General features: G+C 44.1%; 1 long non-coding RNA gene across 2 annotated transcripts; it reads left to right on the forward strand.

Annotated features, from left to right (window-relative positions):
- On the forward strand, positions 1 to 23,946 carry LOC121470188 (uncharacterized). 2 transcript variants are annotated; one of them, XR_012056743.1, is made up of 5 exons: positions 1 to 1,123; positions 2,551 to 2,948; positions 8,246 to 8,633; positions 11,180 to 14,616; positions 15,044 to 23,946. It is a non-coding gene; the product is annotated as an uncharacterized lncRNA (long non-coding RNA). The 2 variants fall into 2 exon arrangements; XR_012056742.1 differs by having other exon boundaries at positions 10 to 1,123; positions 11,180 to 23,946.

The following is a 23,946-nucleotide window of genomic DNA, read 5'->3' on the forward strand; positions in this document are numbered from 1 at the left end:
AACAGCATCGTGCCTGAAGGAGGGCAGATAATTCCTCACCAGTTGTGCAGGCTGGTGCTGTGTATCCCCCACCAGGGCAGGAGTGGGACCACTGTCCCCAAGTCAGAAATCAGCTGCTTGGCCTTGGTGGTAAATGCTGTCAGAATCCACTGCCAGTGAGTGGAGACTGAAAAAATTACCCTTGGTTTGGTCTAGCCAATGATGGCTTGGAGCTACAGTCCCTGCCTGCCTGTCATTGCATCCAGGCTCAGGTGAGGATGGACACTGGGAGGGGAGGGGCTGGGGACACATTTCCTTCAGTGCCCAATTTCTAGGACTGGTGTTTGGCCCCTGTGCTGGCACTGGCAGTATTGTAGCCAGAATTTGCTTGGTTTTGGCTACACTGAGCTTGTTTTAAAAGTATGTACACTATCCTAGCAGGAGTTTTCTAAAGGAAACTATCGTCATAACCCACACAAAAGGACTTGTGTGTTTAGATATGACCTCCCATCTAGAGTGAGGGTAAATCCAGTGCTCTTGTTGTCCAGCTTGTTGACCACTTTGGTCTACTGGAATATTTCAGAAGCAGTAGCAGAGTAATGGCTTGTCCCTCTCACCTCTGCCAGCATCACTGCAAGAGGATGAAGCCAGTGCAACCCATTCAGAGTGGTTAAGTGACTTGCTAGAGGTTGAGTGGAAAAAGCTGTGGTAGATTAATAAAATATGGTCTTAAATAATTCAGCCTGGACCAGCGGAAGAAGCTTAATAGGACCAGAAAGCTGATCTCATTCAGCTTGGTGTGAAGCAGTGCCTGGCCAGCTTTTTGGCAGGAGGCAAGGGAGGACCTTTGAGAGGGGGACTCATGCTGTGTGGGCATGTTTGCCCATCCCATTACTAAAATCTCACAGTGGTTTTCAGAGACTGGCTGGGGATGGCAGATTTGTGTTTGGTGTGGTGGCGATTGTTCTCTGTGTCCTTTGGTGTCTTTAGGGTTCCTTTTGCTTTCCTGCCAGGAAAGAACATTCCTGGTCTGGGTGGGCGTGTGAGTCCATGATGTCCCTGCAGCTCTACACTTTGCTGGTGATGGGCAAGGGAGCCTGGATTCCAAGGTCACAGAGGCCCGTGATGATGGTCCTTGCTTGAGGTATGTGCATCCCCAATGCTCACAGCATCAGCTGAGGGGCACCTGCAGACTCCTGGGGAAGGAGCCAGAGTGTGAGACTTCCAGCCTTACTCTGCCCTCCTGCTCCTGTGGCTGCAGGCTGACTGGCACTCTGTTTGCAGACTCCAGCACTCCATGCTTGCCTTGCCTCTGGATGCTGCAGCAATACCTCATTAAGTCCAGGTCTTTTTCTAGGAATCTGCTGAAGAAAACCCAAACAAACCTGTATTTGTTTTTAATGGCTTATCTCTGCTGAATTGCCTTGAGTTTAATTGCCAGCAGGCAACACAACCCCCAATACCCATCAGGGATGTGTTTTCACGTATCCGGCCAGGTTTTCTCAGAGCTGTAAACATAGCCAAGCAGAGAAAACCATTTCCAGAGCAGATTTCTGAGGGCCCCCACAGGACCACAGCCAGGCAGGCAAGTCAGCACCTGGGAAAGCCAGCCCTTGCTGGCAGCTCTCCTCTCCTTTTGGTAAATTGCACCAGGTTCTGGATCTGCATTGTTACCTGCAAGGCACTGGTGAAGGCCAACTCCCCACGCTTGGGCACAGGTCTTGGGAGGCTGCCCTCTCGATGCATGGATGGCAGTGGCACCAGGCCACTGCTGAATGGACCTGCTATCACTCATATATGGCCCTCAAAGTGGGGCTTCCTCTGCTGGGGAAGGGAATTAGGTGATAGCTGATTCTATTTTTGCCTTGTGACACAGAGAAAGGCACATGCAATAGGAGCCCAAAGAGAGTCTGATTAATGTGCTTCTGGAATTGGATTGTTTAATGCAAACAGCTTTAGAGATATGACTAAAGTAGGAAAAGAAACTTGGAAAAGACCCCATTTGGGATAAAAGCAAAGAAGGCTATTTTTTGCAAATACCAGTATAGCTTCTTCTAAAAATAATATCTTGGATGTCTGTTCGAAAATGAGAACCAAATGTGATTCTGAACAGTCGAATGCAGCCTGTCATTTCAGAGGAGGAGAGATGGAGACCTCTCATTGGAGGCAGGGATGTGCTTGCAGGCTCTCAGAGACACGGCAGAACCAGGCTGTGGAATCCAAAGCACAGCTTTGGAAGGGAACGTGGATGTGAACGAGCAACATTTGCCCATGGGCTGCTGAATCTCAGGTTCACACTTTGCTGTGTCAGCAGCCATCCTCAGTCATGGCTCTGGGAAGTTTTTTGAGAGTATGGGAGAGTTTCAGAAGATCAGGAGAATGGCATGTGGGTGGCCTTGCTTTCCCATCAGCAGTGGCATTCACATAAGAAAAGGAGTGACCCACTGTTCATCCTGGTAGTTTTAATTTTCTAAGCAGAAGCAGGAGCAGTATCAAAGGATGGGGTAGAAGAAGGAATGGCCCTTGCAAGAAAGGCCACATCAGAGTTTTCTTTCTGTTCAACTATTTCAGGTCCTTTTTGGCTGTCCTTGCCTCTCTGGTGCACTGTTTCTGAGAATCTTGTAGAAGCAGCAAGGTAGGAGTCTCTTCTTTTTGCACGTCTGCCTCAGCGTCTCGAGCAGAATTTTTTCAGCCGCCAACAGCCGAGAACACCGTGTTCAAAGTGAATTCAGGTTGCAAACATCGATGCCGGTGCCAAAGCCTTGCAAACGATTGAAAACCTTCAGGGTACCCTTCAGTACTAACTCAGACAGCATACAAGCAGTTTTGGAGTGTTTTCATAGACTTCTCACTAGTCTAATATTAAGCTCTACTCCAACTTTGCCCTTTCCCAGCAGTGATCCAGCTGTCCTCTGGCCCTTCTGTGAAAAGCTTGCAAGAAGTTTCTTCTTCCTCTGGAGCTGATGAATGTGAGTTTATTTTATTTGAAATGTACTGATCAGAGCACTCCACCTCAGGCAGGGGTGCAGGGACATGCACCCTACAGAGTGCATTGATGGCTTCACCTGCCCTTTGCAGTGTTTGCTGGGGAAAATCCTGCCTGTTTCCTTTATCACCAGTGTCTGTGAAGAACACCGTGATGAGGCACTGAGGCCACCAGCCTGTGGTACATTTGTAGTGGGTAGCACTGGACCTTTCCTAAGTATGAATCAGAGTATGTCTCTGGAGGGAAAATTTTCTCTTGGAACTCCTTAAAGGGGTTTAATTCATCTGCCTCTGCCTGTAGATGATGTCATGACAGGACTGAGAGGCCAAGATCACACCAGGAGTCAGCAATAGGTGATCTAATGGAGAAGGTCTGTAGGTGTCGGCTGTCCTTGCCCAGGGGGTTTGTAGTGGCCTCAGCTGTTCTCACCTTTGTTAGACAAATCCTTGGCACGATGCCCAAGGCCAAGGGAGCTGTCAGGTGGCACAGGGAGGCCCAGACAGTTGTATATACAAATTCCCTTGGGCTGAGGGTAGTGAGCAAACTCTCCACCTTGCAACCTCAGAGCTCCCTCTTTGCCCTTGCTTGGTCGCATTATCTTCAAGATGATTTGCCCAAAACCACACTAACCTTCATGGGACTTAAATAGACCCTGTGAGCTGGAACATCCTATGTCCTGCAAGCTGGCTGCTTCAAGTCCTCACTACTAGAGAGAGGGGCTACTTCAGTCAAACTGTGCCTGAACTATCATGGGGACAAAGCTGCAATATTTCTTTGAGCTGTTTTGAAACTGAATGACTGATGGCAGTGTTGGGAGCTTTTTGGTACCCAACAGCGATGCCCCCCTCAAAACCAAAACAACACCAGGTGTTTTTCTTGTGACATGTTTTGATTCTGTCACTGTGTGTAGTGTTTGTGATCACTTTGTTTTGCCTGACTGCATTGCTCTGGGCATGATGGGGAGGAAAATCCATCTTTCAGTAAATATTCCTCAAGCCACCTGCTGTCACAGCAGATTACTGCATGTGTCTCTGTTCCCAGAGAACAAAACCATTGTAAATCTGAAATTTCAGGCCATGTTCCATGCCTTCTGCTATCTGATCCACCTCACAGTGCAAAATTTTCAGCATGTTTTGGATGCAGCCCAAAACATTATGCTATAAGCATGAAACATCTGTAATATAGAATGTGAATCTCATGTGGATTTCCAGGCCAGAGGGAGAAGAACATCCTGCAGTAAAAACCCTTCTGCAAGGCCCTGCTTTTTTCTCTCTGAGACACTGCAGAAGGGAAGACTTTTGCACTTGCCTGGGAAAAACTCAGGCACTGTGCCCTTAGTGCTCTGACACGCACCCTAATCCTTTTGCCATGGTACATGAAACTTGAGTGTGTTTCTCCATCCCCAGCTGCATCAACAGTCTTGGGAGGCTTTATAATTGAACTCTGTTTTTCCCCTGTTCTGGATCCCCACCCTCTAGCCTTGCTTTGCAAGGACAGGGACTAAACCTTCTCCCAAGCTTCTCAGTGACTGTATCTATGGATGAAGCAGCTGGCTTTGTAGGCAGATGTTTGCCCATCTTTATGCCTGTCACAACTTATTAATGTGTGGCACGACCGCAGTGCCTCTGGAAAGAGCCCAGCACTAACTGCTCACTTCCTAGACTTGTCATCCTTTCCTTCTGCCAGGTCATTTCCACTTCAGATCTGCTTTCTTTTGGATGCAATTTTTTTAAAGTGACAATGCCCTCAAGGATTTTGGCAAAAGAAAAGCAAAATGGAAAAATCTTTCTGGCAGGACCCATTCTTCTGACACAGCAGCAGCTGCCGTGGAGGAGAGCCAGCAGCAGGGATCCTCTTTGGAGGAGTTTACAGGATGAGGATCAGAGCTTCTGCTTCTGTCCCTGCTTGGTAGCACAAGCTGCCTCCTTTCAGGGAGAGGTGGTAGCCAAATCAAGCTTGAAATGTGACATTCACAGCTCTAATTAGATATTTGCAGTTTCACTGACTCCAGAACCCAGCCCAAGCAGGTGAATGTGCATGTCTTCCAATGCTTGCCAAAAGGTAGTCTAGGAATTCCCTCAGCTCAGTGACCAGCCAGTCCAGGGCTTAAGAGATTCAACCTGTTTAAATGTCTGCATTAAGGCAAGCTGAGTCACCCTGAGCACTCACTTTCTCTTGGTCCATGGTGAAGGGAACCTCCTGGCCAGCTCTGGGAAAATGCTTACTCTAGAGCTCCAACACTGGGAGAGAGAAATCTGGTCAAGGAGGGAATAACATGATTTCCTTCTACCTTTTGTCCTGGTAAGCTCCATCCAATTCTACTACAATAGGCTGACCATTCACGTCTCTTCATAATTTATTAAATTTTTACTGAATATTTTAATAAGCACAACCACCACAGAAAAAGAGAAAAGCTTGGTAGGCATTTCTCCTGAGTCTAATGTTAGGATATGTGAGCTTGGAGTGGGGCTGGAAGGAGACTGCAGAAGATGACAGCAGTCCATCATGTCTGGATTTCATGGGCTGAGGAAGCTTTTGGGTGCAGGTACATGATGATTTCAAGGGTTTATTCTCTCATAAGCCAAAGACATGTCTAAGTTTTAAGGAAAGGTCCTTTCCCTTAATCTTCCCAGCTCTTTCCCTTCCCCACTTCACACTGTTAATCACACTGGCAGGATGCCCTCCAGGCTGAGACTGTTCTGAGAGCAGGGTGAGAGGAGGATGCTGAGAAGGAACAGCAGGCTGTACATTTTTCTTCTCTAGCATGATTTAGCCATGATTAATGCACATGGAAAATAATCAGTGCATTCAGCCTAATTCTGCAGAAATAGCGAAGGGATGATAACAAGGGGAGAGGAGATATTTTGCTGCTTTTAATATATTTTTAGAAAGGAGGGCAGGTGTCATGTGAATCTGGTTAGGTGACATCAACATCTCATATTAAGACAGGAAGCAAAATTTATCACTGTTTTCCCCTTTTTTTGTCTTTTTTTTTGTCTTTTTTTTTTTTTTTTTTTTTTTTTTTTTTTTTTTTTTTTTCTCTGCAAAAGGCATTGCTAATCTGAGCTTTGGAGATCTCCCAAAGCCAGGTCAAAAGAAGCTCATTCATCATTAAAACAACACAGTCTATATTAAAGGGAAGAGGGACTGTAAATGGGGAATCTTTAGAAAATGGGATTATTATGCCTTGCTCTGAGCTGTTGATCACCTCAGCCTTTCCACTCCTCCTTTCAACATGCTGCCAGTGGTGCTGGGTACAACAAATTTCTCCTGGTTCCTGGGGGGGATGCACCATGCAGGAGCTGGGTCAGGCAGATATCTGGGGCCTGAGCACATCTTTACAATGTGGTGCTCATTTTTACTCTCATCACTGGAGCTCTTGTGTTTCAAGTTAGGTCAGCTATGGCTACTTCTAGTTTGCTTGCTGCTGTGATCTCTATTTATCCCATTAGGAAGGAAAATATCTTGTTTTATGAGCCAGAGGTCTTGTAAAACTTTCTTCCTCTCATGTGTTAAAATGAAATAATAAAGTATTGGTTTTACTGGAGAGATCTTAATATTTCTCCAGATTATATAATGCACTAAATAATACACAAAAATTACTAATATGGAAAATATTAGAAAAGCCTATTTCGTGGTTTTAATTGCATTCCTTTATGGCCCAGGTAAGTGTGTCAGCTACTTCCTTTAATTGTGTTTTTAAGACTTTGAATTTACACTTTATGTATTTTCTATTTTCTTGTAATTCCCATTTACCAATGCAAAATTAAGACTTCTTTTCCCTGCTGAGTTTACTGCTATTGATTTTTTCTTTAGTTTTCTAATTTTGCAAACTTTGATGATGTTTCCTTTTTCTTCTCTGTAGGTTTCTATAGTGTCCATGCCTGTTCAGAGGGGTTATTGCCCATAAATGCTTAATTCAGAGTCCAAAGACATATAATTTCAGACAGAGCTAGGACTCATGTGATCTCTGAGTCAAACTGCAGAGAACAATTGGATGCCATGGCATTTAGCAGTCAGACTCTTGGGTGTTGCCTCATCACAGATGAGAGCAAGGCTGAAGCTGCCTCCAGATTTGCGTGGGTGTCTTGCTGCCTTCTGGGGCCATTGGAAGCAGTGGATGCCTGAGGCTGCCCTGCATGGCAAAGCCTTGGGATTGGGACATCCAGGGAATGCCCCCACTGCCTTCCTGCCTGCCTTGGTGCTGGTGGTGCCTCCTGGGGGCCTGCAAGCACGTAGCTGGGGACTGGAGGTGGCACTGGTGTTGGTGTGAGGATTGGCAGCCCCAAAGGGCTGGGGCACAGTGCAAACCCTGCTGGGGTTTGGTTCCTGGGGGCAGCCTGGCCTCATTAGACCAGCTTGTCACATCCTGGTTAGATTTATTCCTTCAGATGCTCTGCAATGATCCCTTTCAGCAGGGGAAGAGGATTTGCCTTTGCATCCCTGCATGTGAGGGTGCCCAGGCTTGGGTGGAAGGGTGCACAGAGAGTGGCACCCTCTGCAAGAGAGATGGATTTTCTGTCCTGCCAAGTGGGGAGCAGAGTGAGGGGACAGAGGTGTCCAGGTGAGTCTGAGCGAGGTGGTGCACACAGCCAGGTCCTGGGTGTGCAGTTCTGTGCTCTGTACCAGGCCACCAGAACCTTTGGTACTGGGGCAGGAGTCGTATTCCACTGACTGTTCAGAGGTTGGCTGAATGTCCTCCTTGTAGATCAGCTTCAGGAACATGCTGTAGGTCTGGAGATTGGAATGGAGATTATAGCTAGTAATTTTAAGCTTTAGGAGGTAAGAACTAAACCTATGCTGGCCAGACCTGAATAGTCTGGTGTAAATGAAGATGACAATCCCCTGTTTTCTACTGTGTGATGAGGCTTCCTCAGAAGGTCCAAAATGCTCAACAGCTCAGGGAAGAGCAGACAGATGTTGCCAGGGGCTCAACTCTTGCAGTTATTTTGCCCAGATGAACAGCAGTGATCTACCAGGTGGCCTAAATGGAGTGGCCCAGTGCTCCTTGCTGCTGAGGGTCGATTTCCATGAGACTGGGAAAAGGCTGGAGAGAGATGTGGCCTCCTGGTGCAGTCTTAGAGCCTTGACTCTCAAGAACAAGCACAAAGTTGTTCATGCAGATGCTTTTCAAATGAATAAATGCCAATAAGTGCCTCTGCAGGGTATGTTAGTCTGGTACTTGTCCAAGGTATTAAGAAGATTTGCTTTTGACTGTGTAACCCGCCCTTGCAGAGCAAACCCACTGAGGTTTTTTTTTTTTCTCTCTTTCATGATAAGCACAAGAGCCTGTGGTGGTCACAAGATCCCTTCAGGAACATCCTGACTCAAGAAGCTTGTTGTGCTGTTTGTAAAAGTCCAATTTTCTTTTTGAGGAAAATCAATACAGCTCATTACTTAGCCGAGAAAAGATCCCTGTGTCAGTTCCACTGGAAGGCAGGCCTGGAGCAGGCTCAGCCAGTGTTTGTAAGCCAGACAACAGCCTGATAGCCTTTGTCTTGAATTATCTGTTCCCAACTAAAACTGCCCCACTGAGAAGACCGATCAGCTTCCCGCAGACCACCAAAAAGCTGCTCAACAAGTGAATACCACCAGCCTTGGGCAAAATACGCACTGGAAAAAAAAAGTAACAACCCAGAAGACACTTTTTACACCTGCTGTGATGACTGTAAGTTCTCATGCTGCTTCTTCATTATATCCTTTCTTCTAGGCTCTGGCTACATCATCAAGTCTTTTCATTTCAGTGCTAAGATGCAAGATACAGTGCGACAAGGCTGACAGCCAAATATTCTTTGTTGAGCCTATTTTGAGTGTGAGACAGAAGTCAGGTGCTTGGTCCAAACTTATGATGAGTTCAAAACACTTGTGTAAGTGCACGAGGTCTTTTAAAGTGGCTTTGGAATCTGAGATGGGTTAGGACAGTTGGGTAGGCAGTGCCCTTGCCTACCATGTGTTTGGGTGTGCCTTTGGGGACTGCACTCTTGGTCACTGTGTTTATGCAGGAGCTGGGCTGTGGGCACCCTCACCTGCATTCCCTAGTAAATACATATTTTGGCTACTCATATGAGTATATGAGCAGTGAAAACTGCTCCTTGCTGCAGCCCAGTTTCAGGATCCAAGACTAGAATCCCTTCTCAGAAGTTTGCTAGTTTAGAAAGTTGGAGGAGGTATTGATCCTGTGGGAAATGGAGACTGCAGAGAAAAAAATGCACATTGTGGCTGCTGAGCAATAGGACTGGGGGATAAACGTTCATATCTTTATGGTTTTGGTTTGAGATCTGAATGAAGAGAATGAATGAACAGAAATTTAGAAGGGACTCACTGCAGTTAGTTCAGTGACAAGGTCAGTGAGATGAGATGACCAACTGTGCATGGAGAATTACTGAGAAGGTAACCTAATGGCTGGGGTACTTACTCAGCCAGCCAGGAAGAGCTATAAATAAGGATGTGAAGCTGGTAAATCCTGTTAAACAAATTCCCTGTCTTAGCTATTCATTGGTTGCTTCAAGACCAGAGTGGATAACAAAAGGAAGACTGTGGTTTATTTTAAGGGAGTAATCACCCAAGATATCTGTCTTCTCTCTCCAGATCACCTTTATGGTGGTCACTCTTGAGAGAAGATTTGAGATGCATGGAATGCTTTTGAGCTTGGCCCTGCCTGTCTCTTCTCCATTAGGTGGTGAGGGGTGGCTTCCACCCTCACACCCTGGGATGAGCAGCATGCTCAGGGCTGGGGGAATGTGTCCCAACAGCAGGGAGTGGGGCAGTGCTTGCAACAGCATTTTGTAGTGCACTGACCTCTTGACCAGTTCCTGTCTGCACATGTGTACCTCCAAGTCAGGAAAATCAAACCTGGAAGGGATTTGCATCCTTGTCCCCAATCTGTGCAAAAACCCTCTCTTGTTTTGGCTTCTATCACTGTTTGGTTTCCAGTCTTCCTTTGTACTAAGACCTTGATCTCATCTTTAAGAATTTATCCCAGATTCTAAATAATTTCAGGTTGTAGAGACTGTGAACAGATGACATTGCTTATATTACCAGGCTCTTCTGGTGTTTGATGATGGCTATGATTGCAGTATATATACAACATTATTATTTGACTGCAATTACAATAGCATGGGTGGTGTTATGCCTGACTAGCTGATTAATCATCTGGAAAAATGAGTAAATCTCCCCCTCTTTTTCAATAATTAATATGTGCAGCTGGATTGCAGTTGGCTGAGTGAGCGTGGAAGTGATCAAGGCAAACAGAGAGGTGTTTGGCAGCTTTAGGCTGCCAGAAAGGATGAGCATATGGAGCTCTTGGGGCAGTTATTCCCACTGCGATGTAAACTGTAGCTTGAGCCAGCTCTGATCCACCTCAGGGAGTTACATTTCTGTGGTAGGTGGCCAAAGTGCTACAGACAAGTTGGTCCAGTCAGAGTTATAAGGTCTGGCTTTGAGGGTAGGGCCATTTAAGACTGTAGGATGCAAAGATCTTTCCTCCTTGCAAGGGTTTGAGAGCCCTTTGCCAGTGTGTTTTACCTACCCAGGAGTGAAGGGGAGAGAGAAATTAGTTACTAGAATTGGGTTAAATACCTGCTGTGCTGGGGGCCTGCCATGAAGGTTTAGAGCCACTGCTGTCTCCAAGCAGGTCCAGTGGCTTTCTGGTTCTCCCTGCAGTCTGGGCCACATACATTCAGTCAACATCACTTCAGATTATCTGAAAGTGCCTCATGGTTTTGCTTGTGGGCATTTACAGTTCAAATCAAGAGACATTGCAGGCTCTCCTTTCCTCATATGTTGATATTCTTTGCCCTCCTGATACAGCAAAGAACAAGCTGAAATATTAAATGTCCTCCACAATGCAATTACATTTGGCTGGTTGCAATCAATTCCCTCTGCCTCATGCAGTTTGCTATGGTTTTCCCCTGTCCTTCCCTTCCTCTAAAAGACATGAGGCTTTCATTTGACAAAAGATAAAGACTTTGATTTCCACTCTACCCAAGGAGAACTGAGTTCCCAAATCTCAGTTTTCACAAAGGTGAATTAGAGGTGATTAAAGGTGATGGAGGTAAGAAGACTGGATGGAAACACAACCCTGCAGCTTAGTGGACACTGCAGGACAGGGAAGAGAGGGTGGACTCTGATGCCTGCTACAGTGATGGTGAACCACTTGGTAAAATCAGTGAATCAGCAGCTCTGAACACCTTTTGTCATGGTTTATCCCTGCAGGACACAGCTGTGTTCCCATCCCTGTCAACCTCTGGTTATATTAAGCTGAGCATTTCATCACCATGTGCTGAAACTCTATGAGTGGAGAGTGTTCACACACCATCAGGTAGGAGTGGAAGAAGCCCCTGAGCACAAAGGGAGTGAGGCACCAAACAGCCCCCATCCCTGGTCCCTCCTTCAGTGCCCTGCCCAGGAGCCCTTCTGCCACTGCTGTGCTACAGCTGTGTTGAGACCACAGCACATTTCTACAAAAATCAATCAAACTTTTCATTACACTTTAGTCTTTGCCTTACCTGTCTGAGCCTTACACATTGTTATGTTTGTGGCTGCTCTCAGTGCTGGTGTGGCTTTGCTTATGATACAGTCATTTTTTACTTTCTGATTGCTAATATCTCCTGTTTTACATTCTTGCCACATCAATCTAGGAGACCAGAGATAACTAAGATGAAAAGGAACCAATTATGTGGTGCCTGGGATACTCGTAGTCTGGACTTTATGACCCAGGAAGTTTCTCTCTGCACCATGCTCCCAATTTGCTGGATTTTTTTTTTCTTCATTAGTGTAAACAAATAACAAATCCTGGATACTCTGCAGTTAACAGCACTCACTTTATTGGCAGTAACTGACTTGGAATATACTATATCTCCATGAATTTATATATATATATATATATATATATATATATATATATATAGGTAGATAGACAGATAATCTTCCCATCAGCTAGGAATTTTTTTTTCATTTTACTTTTTTTTTTTTTTTAACTTCATCATCAAGTTGAAAGTTTGCTGATGCTAGATTCTTGGACAATTTCTGAAATTAACCCAAACTAGGAACCTTCCATTGTTTTTCATTTATGTGGTGGTATTTTCCAAAGTTTTCCTTCCCACTTCATCCTTGATTGGCATGCTACCCTGGATAAGGCAGGAGATGAGTTGGGTCAGTGCCAAGTCCCTGGGAACTCTCTGCAGGCTGCTGGGAGTGTCAAATTAGTGATGCAATAGATTAAATTTACTTATGATGTATTGCTGCTGTCTTTAGGGAGGTCTTCACCATGGACAAATATCTCCTGTTAGTGTGACTGCAGTGCTCAAGTCATCCCTTCTGACCATATTTCTTTCTAAAAGAGCAAACAGCCAAGCAATAATGACTGTGCTTAGGTGACTTTCAAATTTTTATTATTTTGTAAAAAAAGGATGAGCAGAATCTTTTAAATTTCAGTGTGAGAATGCATTGAGAAGCAGAAGGTTTGAATTAAGGTCACCACACTTTTTGATCCAGTATTTGGAATTTAGGTGTGGGGACCTTGTAAGGGAAGAATGTACCTCATAATAAGTGCTGGAAAACAGTTGTTCTTTTGAAGTTTTGTTTACAGGCACTGAAACCCCATTGGAACATCCTATATATCTTGCAGTATAACACTATATATTATATTGTTTCTGTACCAAACGAGATTATAAACAAGCATTCTTCACTCTCTCATATTTGAGAGCAGACTGTTTATTATTTGTTGTTTGTAATGTTTTACCTGGCAGAGGGTTCATTTTTAATTTCTCTCCCTATACTGAGTTGCCCATGTGTCTCTGCCCAAGCCTGGCAGGGGTGGGGGATGGTCCTGGGGAAAGTGCCTCGTTTTCCTCCTAGAGGCTGCTCCTTTGGCAGTCACCCTTCCCAGGGGACACTCGGAGTACTGGCGAGGGAGAGCTGGTTGCAGATGTGAGCCTGCAGGCTCCAGGGCTGTTACTCAGCAGACTTCACCAGAAGGAAAAATTACTGAAGAAAAAAAAAATATAAATAATACAAAACCAGGACATAACAGGAGGAGTAGCCTTAAGTACCTTAAATTAGGGAACTGAAAGTCGTCTCACTGCACCATGACATTTTAAGTGAAGTCATTATAATTAATCTTCTTTTAATACAGAATAATAGTCTAAGAAAATACAACACAAGCCATACTTCTCCTGCTAACATGTAACCAGGAGACAGAGTGGATTTGAAGTAAGGTGATCTTTGTAATATGGTAGAAATAAATTCCTGAAAGCAGCAATTGATCGATATGGAGAGTGGCAGGTAAAAGCAGTACAAATACCTTCTCTAAAAGCATTGGATATAGTAATTCCCACAGCACCAGGAAGATGTTAGCTAATAAGCTATACCCCATATAGTGAGGCTTACACCATAAGCTTCACTATCTTGTAAAAAAAAAAAGAAAAAAGGAAAAAAACCCAGGAAAAAGAGAAAATCTCCGAGTGTATGGTCAGCAAGTGACAAATGTGTATGCTGGGACTCTCTGGAACAGGGGAAAGCCATGGCCATGGCTGTGACTCATTCCTGAAAGACCAGGGCTGAGTGGCACCAAGGAGACTGTTTGCTTTCATGCTGCAAGTGGATGTGTGGCTGTGGCACCTACCCCAGGCCAGTCTGGAGGGCAGTGTGAGAGAGTTGAACTGGTGTTGGAGAAACCTGAAAGCCTGTTCTGTTTGTGCACCTTTGAGACATTTCTCTGCCACTGACAATAGGTACAGTAAGTAGGAGAGGGTGTTTGCAGGGGATTCTGCCATTCCCTTGCATCAGGATTAGCACAGTCCTGCTAAGGTGGTCCTAGGGAGGCCAGGTGTCCTCTGTGAACCCTGGAGGAGACTCTGTCCACTCCACTTGGCCACAACCAAAGGAGCAGAAAATGGCAATGGCTTGTACTTCAACTGGAGCCAACTCATCAGATCCTGCAGGAATAGCAGCTCCTGTATATAAACTTGACCACCACTTTTTACACCCATCTACCAAGTATATTGTAGAGATTATATTATACTCCTGTGTAGAGGTGGTGGTGTGTTCATCACAGCTTGTACTTTATTCTGGTTGTACTATAAATTCTGTCTCCTACAGATGTAAGTACAAATCAAAAAGTGCACAGAAGTGCTGAAGTGCAATCCCTGCCTCACCAATTTTACAGACTAACAGTACCCCCAGACAGGGTAAGATCTCCTTGATGCCTACTGCTCACTAAGCTTCCAGTCCAGCATTTAAGATCCTGCCATTTATCCAAGCCCTGACACCTGTAGGACCTTCTCTATGCTGATTCAGCTCACTAATCTGGCAGAAAAAAATAGTACAACAGAAAAGAGGTAGATGGTTTATGCTGAGTTAATGAATTGAACTTACCCCTGGCTTTTTTTGCATAGGCCAGCTAGAAATCTCCTTCCCCAGTGAGATGGTGCTAATTCTCATCTCCCACATCATTCTCTTTTAGATTTTCTTTTGATGTAGGTAAGTAAGCTGAAAAGTGGAATGTGTACCTTTTGCCCCCCTCTGCCTGGAAATATTTTTTTTTTGTCACTGCAGGTAGAGCCTGGACTGAACATTTTCTCCCCAGAACCACATGGAGCAGGGCTTCAAGGGTGTAAACTGCATGAAAAATGGAAAAAATGCACAGCACAGTAAGTGTTAGAAAGGACAAAACACTGCTTAAATAATGAAAACAATTTTTTGTGATAGCCTGTCAGACTGGGCACCAGTGTGTTGTTTGTTTTTCCTTAGATTTGTATCTTCCAGAGCTGGTTCGTTAATTTTTTCATTAAGCAGCTATCTGTCAATGCACTGTGTTTTAATTATGCCTCCTGCATGAGCACTGGTCTGATCTAGTGATGCAGGGAAAAGCCTTCCCTGTAGGACATTTCCTCTAGTCCAACCTCTGGGCTGCCCCAGCCTTGTTGCAGGACCAGGCAAGGAACCATCTCTGTCAGTGCACAGCTCCTGCTGCTTTTTTAGGAATGTCCTGAGAGCATGGAAAAAGAGATTGGGGTTTGATGCTGACTGCTGGGCTGTGGAAATGTTCCTGACAGTGGTTGCTTTTTCTTTTTTCAGCCCTCACCTATACATCTGCTCTTCTACCAAATCTTTTTCTTCCTTCTGTCTGAAGCCCCTCTAAAAGCTCCTTCAGAATGATTTGCCTCTATTCTCATTCAACCTCCATCTCTCTGCAGAGATGCCTGGAGCAAACAGCTTCTCCTGTACTGCAGCTCATGAACTCACCTACAATCTGATTCAAGTGCAGTTATTAAAGGGTACTGCTGCTCCATTGTCCTGAGTTATATCTATATTGCACAATGTAGTGCAGATTTATCAAACTAACCACAATTAATTTAGTTAGCAGAATTAGCAGTTTAGCCAGGCTGCCATGGGGCTGCTAAAGGGTTCATTTATCCCTTTAGAAGATCAACAGAGACAAATCTTAATCTGGTAGGTGCAATGAATATGTTCATCCAAAACTGAAGCTGAGGTACACTTTCCAGAAGAAACCAAAAAGCTAACATCAATAAATCCATAATTCCATAGATTTATTAATATTTTACCAAACACCCTCCATAGATTTATTCATATTTTATATCCATAGATTTTATTCTTGGAGTAGGGAAAAAAAGAAAATTGTGAAAGCTCTCATTTCTTAATTCTGATTTTTCTACTCGCAGTGCTAAAAGGACAGTTTGCACCTGTGTTAATCAGCAGGGTCTGTTTGCTGTGGGCATGGAAGTATAAGAGAGCCATTGGCAGTGAACATGTCCCAGTGTGATGCTGGAAATAGGAATCTCACTTTTAAGTGTGGGGACACCTGAAGTAGCTTTACACAAGGGAAGGCACTGTGTGTGAGAAGCACTGAGCTGGACAGGAGTCACTGAACAACAAGTTTGTGGGAGGAACTGTGTCTGCTTGTGACTGCAGATGAAGTAACTCCTGTTCAAACACCCAAGAGGTAGCTGGGATGAAGGATAACTCAGCAGTCAGGTGTTCCCACTGTGACGGTTCTTCTTCCTATCTCATTTATTAATATTCTCCATGGTTCCCCCATCTGTCATAGTCTGCATTAAACATGAAGGGATGTAGTCACCCTTATCATTTCCCCTCCCACCTTTGGTGAGAACTGTTTGTGCTTTGGTTGATTGAAACCTGCTGTGGTTGTTTTCAGGACTTGCTAATACCAGGATTAATCTGAAGCTACTGTACAAAGAGTGCATTCTGGCACCTCTGACAATAGACTTACTGTGACACTGGTCTCAGCTGGTGTGGCATCCAGGCTTGAGTACTGTGTGGTAGAACTACACCCCTGTGCATTATCCTCACATCAGCTAAAACAGCAGCTTATCTTTATTTAAATTGTCCCAGAAGAAAGGAAAGCTGAAGCACTGAGCCTCTTATGGGTCAGCTTGCAATGAGCATTCATGAATTTTAGAAGTCTTTCATGAGACCAGAAGCATTGAGAGGGAGAGAACCACAAAGGAGATCACTGACTTGCTGTTGCCTAAAAAGCTGAAAGCAGAAGAGCATATATACCACAAATACAGCAAGTTTCCTTTGCCAGGCAGCAGGGCATTGTAGCAGCAGAAAACACAACTTTCCTCCAAAGACATAAAAATGAGCATGACGAAAGCAGGAGATAAAGGACCACAGGGTAATGCTGGTAGAGCCCATTCCACCCTTGGGCAAAGACTATGTTTGGTCAGGAAATGTGGAGACGTCACCACATTCCAAGTGCTGGGTGCAATTATGGATGCAGTAGATCTCTTGCTAGGATGTGCGCATGGGGAAATGTTTCCCAGAGATGGAGCGACTTCGATGTAAAAATTCCTCCTCGTCTCATGGATTGTGCCAAGGAAAACAGCACTGGGGCAAGGCAATCTCAGAGCAGGAAGAAGTGAGTCCATGAATGAGTCCAGTGTAGCACCATAATGGGCATGAATGTGTGCTGGCTTTTTGCACGTGGGAGAACTGGAAAAGGCTTTGGGCAGAGCCCTGCCCTGTGGCTGGTTGGTGGTGATCTCATCCCAAAACAGAAGATGGAGAAGGCAATAATGGGCTGCCAGGCTTGGCAGTACTGGCAGAGAGAAGGGAAAGGAAGGGAGGGTGGAGCGACCAAAGAAGGAGAGGAATCATGTCAGTAAAATACCTTTTAAAGAAAATCTTACATCAATCCCTGTGTTACTGAACCAAGACAGTCTGAAGTCAGAAGTCATTAGAGTTCATTACCCCTGGCAACCTATGTCCATTAATTGTCTCTGGCAGCAATACCTAAGGTTGAAGGAACATCCAGGCTATGGCTCTGAGTGCTGGAATGCGGAGACATGATAGGGCACAAGTACTTTCTTCATAGATGTCAAGGAACTTGAAAAAGATAAAAATGGTGCCACATCTAAAAGAACAGTTAAGTGAGCAAGGAGAACAACAAATCACTGATAAACATTACTCCTTCTGGCCCCAAAGTTCAGTGATCCACAGGAAGAAACACCTTTTCTGATGATGACAGACATGCTCCATCTATTGTTTCATATCTCTTTATTTTTCCTATATTGTCACATGATTTCTCAGTCATAAAGCTTCTTATTAACTTGGTCTTTAAATGGTCCACTAAGGAAGTCAACCTAATTCAACACTCCTTCCTGTACTAAAATGGCCTAAGAATTGATGAATCTGGTTTAAACAAAAAACTCTAAACTTTTCCTCACTACTGCAAAGCAGGATGGTTATTCTTACATAATCTGGAAAGGGGATTTCTCAGCAGGTTTTCTCTGTCTTTGCTTTCAGGACCATTCTGGCTGTCTTTCTGGGAAAAATAAATATTTTGGCACCTACAGTTATCAACCCCTGCCTTTCAGACCCTTTTACCCTCTAAAAGTACTGTGTGCCTTGTAGTCAATGGTTTTCAAGCCAAATCTGAGGTCATGATCTAGATTTCAATAACAAAGTATCTTCAAAGGGAATGTTTGATCTTTCCCTCTGATACTCATGGAAATTCACTTAAGGTCCCCCGCTCCTCTCAGCTCTGGTTATGGAGGCTGAGAGAGAGGAATTCTCTCTCACAGAGTGTACCTGTCAGCCACTCTTGATCAAAGCCTGGCAGCTGGTATCCATCCAGGAGCAGAAAAATAAGTACACAGGTGGAGAAATGAGGATCTGAAATTTGCCCTTGGGTAGCCAGCTTTCCATATCAACATTGTGAGTATTCTCAACTGTTAAGTAAAAGCTGAGAAGATAAACCCCAAATATAAGAAATTAAAATCAATAAACTCACCAAGCCCTCCATGTCACAGTTCAGACTCATAAAGAGATACAGCCACAAAATCCCCACTGTGCTCCTCTTTCACAATTGCACACATTAAGAAAAGGGATGAAAGAGTTATATGAAACATTTGTCTTGGTATAGGAATCTGTTATCTTAATATGCAATATCAGAAGGAAATATTGTCTCATTTAGACATCTACCAGCTACAGTCACTACAATGCTCCCAAAAGAATGGTAATTATTCTCACAGATGCCTAGAAATTAAGAATTATACTTTCTCTATGTTTAATATCCTAGCTGTGCTTTCAAGGGTCGTCTGTCTTAGTAAAGCTTTGGGGATCTAATTCAATTGCTTTTTGCCTGTCATTGCTTATTTATAAAACACGTCAGAGGCTGGAAAAATGGATGAACAAAATAGACATGGTCTGCTCATCGTGCCTCTAGGACTACATCCTGTCCTCAGCTGTCTCATTTTGCTAAACAAAGGACATACCTAAAAAATGCATCAGCCTCGAGCTGATCATGCCACACAGTAGGGTGGAGACATAACCACCTTTTGGTACTTTGTGCTGATTGTTCTGCTAAAACCAGCAGCCAGCTGGTGATTTTTCACCTCAGCTAACAACATCTGCAAAGTGTGAGACATTTGCTCACCTGTGTGCAGACAAAGAATAATTTATAATGGATTATTTACAAGATCACACCATTATGGAACAGCATTACCAGGAGCCCCAGAGTAACACCAAAATTGATAAGCTTTGCAGAGACAGCTGAAATGCAGCCATTCCTCAAGAGAGACACTGTAGTGCTTGGGGATGTCCCATGCATACGCTAAAGACAAAATATTAGTGTAATATTAGAGGATGAGAAAAAAACCATGATCTATATAAAACTTCCCAACCGAATCTCAGAGATGTGTTGGCCACTATATTATTCTGAGAGTTTTCAGCAGCTCATCTAGTTTGTGTTCCAGGTCATAAGCACTCAGCTTGAATTTTTTTTCATTCCTTACTTGCTTAAAATTAACCATATGTTTAAGTGCTTTCAGGTTGGAAATGCTTATAGATAGGCAGCATCAAATTTCAGGCTAACAAATGCATATGGAGTCTTAACATCTTCCTGTAGGAAATAACTGGCAGAGCCTTTCAGCCCTGAGAGTTCTCTCTCTCTGTATTCTAGGGTATATTGTTCTGATTAACAAACCATAAGATGGATTTCTTTCCAAACATCTGATGCCACATTAATAATTTTCTTAATAAAAAAAAAAAAAGGAGGAATCACATATTTTGCCTTGTTGCTCTGATAACTATGAATTATTGCATATTTTACTTGACTGCTCCTGTGGTTTTGTACAGTTCTAGGAACATGAAGAAATCATTCTGAAGATGGCTTTAATTCAATAATATAAAAGTTTGGATTCTGCTAACTACCAGATGCTGAGTCATAGAGAGAGATGCTTTAGAGGTAATGGATTATGGATAGAGTTTGTAGGATTCAGTACTTATCCTTATTCAAAATCATCAATATATATCACCAATGTGTCTTTCTTGTCCAGGATCATTGTCAGTTATAATTTCTGGTCAATGTGGGGGAGCATCTGACTCTGTCACAGCAACAGCACCAGCAGGTGCAGGTCTTAGGGCAGGAGAGAGACTGAAAAACCAGCCCGTGCATGTAGGGGGAAAGCTGTGCTGAGCGTCTGGAGAGCGAGTAAGGGGCAAATGGTCAGTTTTCTAACATTTATTGATTAAATCCTGCCCAGTCTCTTCATGGAGCACAGCTGCCTGCTATAAAAGTAAAAAGCCAGCACAAAGCAACAGCCAAACTGTGCAGGGGGAAGCGCAGCTGTACAACCCCAGCAAATCTGGTGGTAAATGTGCGTGTCAAGGCACGGAGCTCCGGGCTCCCCCAGGTGCTCGCAGGGCTCCGAGCTTGTCTTTGTCACCGAGCTGGGCTGCTCCAAGGATGGATGGAGTGTTTGGCTCCACCTGCAGTTCTTGTGGGATTCCAGCCGTGTCACAGGCTGGCTGGGCTCCTCACGCTGTCCCTGCGTGCACACAAACAAAATTACAGCGATGGCAAAGCACAAGATGGGAAGTGCAGCTGTCAGGAATTTCTTGGTTCATACAAGGATGATGGGGAGTCGCCAAGAGAACTGAGAGAAGGAGGGCAAATCCCTGGTAAAGAAAATCAAAGCAGACAGAAATACTAAAGACAGGAGGTCTTTTAAGGCTTGAGAAAGTTTAAGGAAAAGAAAATGGTGTGGGGGCAGAGGAAGAAGAAAGAGAGGAACACCAGAGAGAAGCTGTGGGGTTGTTGATGCTGCAGGATCACAGACCTGATGCCTGTGTGCTAACTGTGCTCAGTTTATAATAAGCATCAAACCTCAGCATCTGCATTCAGATGAGCTGAGAACACATTCCATAGATTCCATAGCACTTCTTAGGGAACGCTGTTCTCCTACTGAGACATTTAGGACAGGAGATGAACTAGTGGTCTCTGTCTCCACCTTCTAACAGAAGTGAATTGCTGCAAAATCAGAAGTCCAAAATTCCCAGCTGATCTGTTCAATCTCTGTTTTAATTTTTGCTGGAGAGTTGTGAAACTAAGCCCTCAGAGTAAAGTGGGAGTGAATCTGTGTGAAGCCAGTAGCTGTGGGCAACTGGAGGGATAGGAAGGAGAAAATCAGTCTGGTGGCTGACTCTGGGCATGTGCAAAGGAAATTTAAAACCAGAAAGGGTTGTAGTGGCCTCTAAAATATATATCTGAAAAAAAAAAAAGGCTACTTAAAAGGCATTAGTTCTGGAAAAAAGCAGCAATTTGAGATAAGAGACACCTGTGAGGAGAAGGTTTCTCTTGCTATGCTTCCATATACAATGCACACACAAAAAAGGGGAAAAAATGCTGGAGGAGCTGCAGTGATCATTGCTCTTTGGGGCTGCTGAAGCTGCATTCCTGAAGGAAGAAAGGTGCAGAAGTCAAGAGTGAAAGAGAAGCAGTCTGTCTTCAGCAAGAGGACAAAGAGCTGACTTGCAGGGAGCCCCTTGGTGTGGGGCTGGACCCACCTGGTTCTTGCCTGCCAGGTTGAACCTGAAGACCCATCAGCTGGTGGAGGATACCGAGTTCCTTTTGCAGCAGTGCCTTGGGGGTCAAAGTGGGACCACAGGACAGAGAGGTCAGTGCCAAGCACATTCTTTTCAATGTCTCTGTTTCTCTTTTTTAAGTCTTCAACTTGGCAGCTGACAACTTCATTAAGCATTCACTGTGCTAGAGTAGTTTTTGTCTCTAAGCTTGGCTAGGCACAGGCCTGAGCCCAGCTCAGTCCAAGGTTCCTCTGGAAGCAATGACTCCATGCAAGGTGGTGTGTGCAGACTGTAAACCAGTCTACACTGGGAAGTGACCATGGCACAGTTCAGCCATCAGGGCTGATCCACCAGCCTGGGATTAATACCATCATTGACAGTTCACAGAAAGGAATTCCTCAGGTTTACCCAACAGTCTGTCTTAGGCTATGGATAAGCCTCTGGGAGATTGCTCAGTATTTCTTTTGATCCCAAAATGTCTCATCTAAGAGAGACAACTTTACAGGCTAAAGTAGATGGCAGCATTATTAGGGGAAAAACAGGGGGATTTTGAAATGGGACCTGATTTCTGGTACTCCAAGATCAGTTTTGAAGAATAAAATGTTTGCAAATCTGTCCTTTACAAGGTGAGCCACTTGTGTCCCTGCCATTTGCATGAGCATGAGAATTGGAACTCCTTATCTGTACTGAAATGCACCCATCTCCCTCCCGTCCTCCCCACCCTGAGTTCTCAGTCCCAGAAGCCAAGTCCCTTCAGTCACTTATCTGGCAGGTACATGAAATGCAGCGTTAGTTCAAGGACATGCACTAATAAAATAAACATACCGTGAAAGGCGACACATGGTAAATATTCTTAACCTTTTCTGCAGCAGATAAGCTTGGAAGGAACTGATGAAGCAACATCTACTGTTATGTTTGCAGAGTAGTTGCATGTTACTGAGTGACTCAGGTGAAAAGGATTCATCCCTGGTCAGTCTTCTTTTGCTGTTATTACACCCCAGGGAAGCACACTTTTATTCAACTGCCTGTGAAACATCGGGTCTAAAGTGCAACAGATTGGCCACTGGCAGTCCTATTAAGAGGTGTAAGTGCGTATTACTCATTTTATTGTTTGTGTGTAATTTGAGCCTTTCAAGTTTCCCTTGAAAGCCTTAGCATAGTTGCCTATTATCACCTGAAGCACAGGCGAGTTTTGCTGTTGGACTCATTGCTGTAAGGTGTTGGGTCTGGAAGTGTATGTGCGTTCAGGACAAAACTACCAGAGGCTGTGAAGGTGTGCTGGGGAAATTTCAAGGCTGTTGGTGGCAGCTTATTGTGTTAGATGGACAATTTCTCCAATCCAGTTTGGCTGTCAGCTCTCGTGATGGCAGCATATGGCAGCTTCAGGAAGGGGAAAGCAAGACCTTTTGTGGGGACATAAGTACCTAAAATATGTCCTTGGTCTATGGTGCTCAGATTGTACATGTTACAACTCTTCTCATCTCTGGCTATAAAAATTCTGAGGACTCTGATCACCCTGGCATGAATTATTATAAGGAACAGAATGATTGCTTAAAAACAAGAAAATGTGTCTGTGGTCCAAGATCCTTTTCAATCATCTCATTGTTTCCTCCTTTACTGTATTGCCTCCTGCCTCCCAAATAATGCAGATAGCTTCTAATTCCATTAGCTCCGTGTATGAGTGCTTAAGCTGCCCACTAGCATCCTGTCACCAGGAACAAACTTCCCTAAGGTGAATTATTACCCAATTATGGAAGTTTTGTAACCTTTTCTGAGGCATTCAGTGCTGGTCACTCAATGCAGACAGGGCTTTGATTGAGGACTAATGGCAGGGCAAGGTGAAGGAGGATCTTTCCTTGGAGCTGTCTTGAATAGGAAAGCAGTAGTACTAAGTAGCTAGTACAGAAATAAAGCCACAGGTTTTGCTTTTTGTCTTGAAGGAGCTGCAATTTAATATCAATTGGGATGTATTCTATGAAGGTAAAGAAGAAATCAGAGAGAACCATAGCATCTGAACAAGACTGGAGCAAAGAGGCATTGGGCAAATTCTCTTTCCTATTTTCTTGTGAATTTGTATCATGCCATTAGCCAACAGAACCAACAGAAGGAAAAGGGGTTTCCTGTAGTATTCAGTTTCCAGACTGGAAAACTTAAGGAATCCAACAAACATTTTGTATCTTGCTACCTGTTTTTTTGATCACAATATATCTGGTATTAAAATAGGTCATGGCTCTGCTACACAATATGCCCTGCAAACATAGCACAGCAGACCACCTAAATTGTCATGGAAAATCAATTTAATGCTTCTCTTCCATATTTATGTTACTTTTGACCTGGGACAGATTTCTCAAGCTATATGAAGGAATGGTTTGGTGAGATGTGGGGAGAAGTGATGTGCAACAGATGGCGACACATGGGCATTTTTGACCTTGTCAGAAACAAGTCATAGACTTCATGCTATTAAGAAATGTAATTTCTGCTTGGGTTTTGAGGGACTTGAATGATTTGAGGATGTTGTGTGTATGTGAATGAGATTACCAATTCAGATCATTGACCATCGGTGGTGTTGATATTGACCAATTTTAGCAGTGGGAAAAAGGGAGGGAAGGCCTGTGTTAAAAAAAACCAAA

The sequence above is a fragment of the Taeniopygia guttata genome, chromosome 6 (assembly GCF_048771995.1).
Source record: "Taeniopygia guttata chromosome 6, bTaeGut7.mat, whole genome shotgun sequence".
NCBI classification, from domain to species: domain Eukaryota; kingdom Metazoa; phylum Chordata; class Aves; order Passeriformes; family Estrildidae; genus Taeniopygia; species Taeniopygia guttata.